This window comes from Egretta garzetta, unplaced genomic scaffold (genome assembly GCF_000687185.1).
Source record: "Egretta garzetta isolate BGI_Z169 unplaced genomic scaffold, ASM68718v1 scaffold101, whole genome shotgun sequence".
In the NCBI taxonomy this organism is placed as follows: Eukaryota; Metazoa; Chordata; class Aves; order Pelecaniformes; family Ardeidae; genus Egretta; species Egretta garzetta.
The window spans coordinates 525,519-526,718 of NW_009258666.1; the positions used below are offsets into that span (position 1 = coordinate 525,519).

Below are 1,200 nucleotides of genomic sequence, written 5' to 3' on the forward strand. Positions count from 1 at the left end.
CCCGGCGCGAGGGTCCCCGTGTGCCACTGCAGAGCCCCCACCACGGGGTGCTGGGGCTCCCTCCAGGCTGAGCCCGCTCTTGGCTGCTTGCTCTGACACCCATCCTGTCCCCAGCACATTTAAGCAGCTCTTCCTCGGCGCTGCCGAGTGCACCCATCCCTCTTCCACTGGCGGGTGCTGTGGCCCTGGGGATCCAGCTGTGGCCCTGGGGATCCAGCTGTGTCTTTGCCCATGCAGATGTGGCTTTGCCCATGCAGCTGTGCGGCCCCGCCCAGGCTGGTCCCAGCCTCCGGAGGCGCTGGCTGTCCCAGACGAGGTCTCATCACCTTCTGGAAAATGACACAAACTCTTTCTATCTGTACTGGAAAGACCTGCTGGGCCGGGGAGAGCAAGGCAGGGAGGGGAGAGCTGGCAGAAGGGGCAGGCAGCTGCCTGCACCCGGCACTTCTCTGCCTGCCCCCGGCCTCCCCGACCTGGTAAAGGGACTGGTAAAGCCCAACCTGCAGCCCTTGGAGGGAGCCCGGCCTCAGGTGGTGCAGAATGTGGCCCTCTCCCAAGGTATCCCCAAGGGAAACCAGCCCTGGGGGCTGTGCAGGGAGGTGTCCCCTTCCCCGGCTGGGAGACCCCAAGCTCAGCCCGTCCTCAGGCTGAGCCCAAAGCCTCGTCCCTGCCGCTGTCCCCGTAACCGGGCGGTGACACTGAACAGCTCCTAATTGCGAGATGCCGAGATGCTGGCGCGCTTCCGGCTCCCTCCCCGGCACCTGCTGCGTCAGCTGCTTCCCAACCCCAAATCCAGCAATAAACCCTTCTGGGGCAGGGACGCAGCCACGGCACAGCGACGCCTCCACCGGCATCCCCCCCAGCCAGGGTGGCGCGGGTGGCCCTGTCCCCTGCCCTGGGGGCCGCAGTGATGCCCACCCAGCAGCACCCAACACGAGGGCGCGTGGGCTGAGTGCTGGGTACCAGCTTGGATCAGGGTGCACGCGCCGGGTGATTAGCGCCGCTCGTTTTCTCGTGCTGATGGGGCTGCAGAGGTGGATGGAGCCATCGCTCCTTTGCCAAGCAGCAATAGGGAAGGGTCAAGGGAAGATGCTGCTCAGGTCCCCACCTCCTCCTGTGAACCCCAGCCCCGGTCCCCATCCCGGTCCTGGTCAGGCCCTTTTCCCCCCCCAGAGCAGCTTCCCTGTTGCTTTTGGGGCT

At 66.1% G+C, this 1,200-nt stretch overlaps 1 protein-coding gene across 1 annotated transcript in view; it reads left to right on the plus strand.

Annotated features, from left to right (window-relative positions):
- The window catches only part of CRYBG2 (crystallin beta-gamma domain containing 2), a 37,994-nt gene that overhangs the window by 24,004 nt on the left and 12,790 nt on the right, over positions 1 to 1,200 (plus strand). The gene's annotated exons all lie outside the window — the stretch shown is intronic.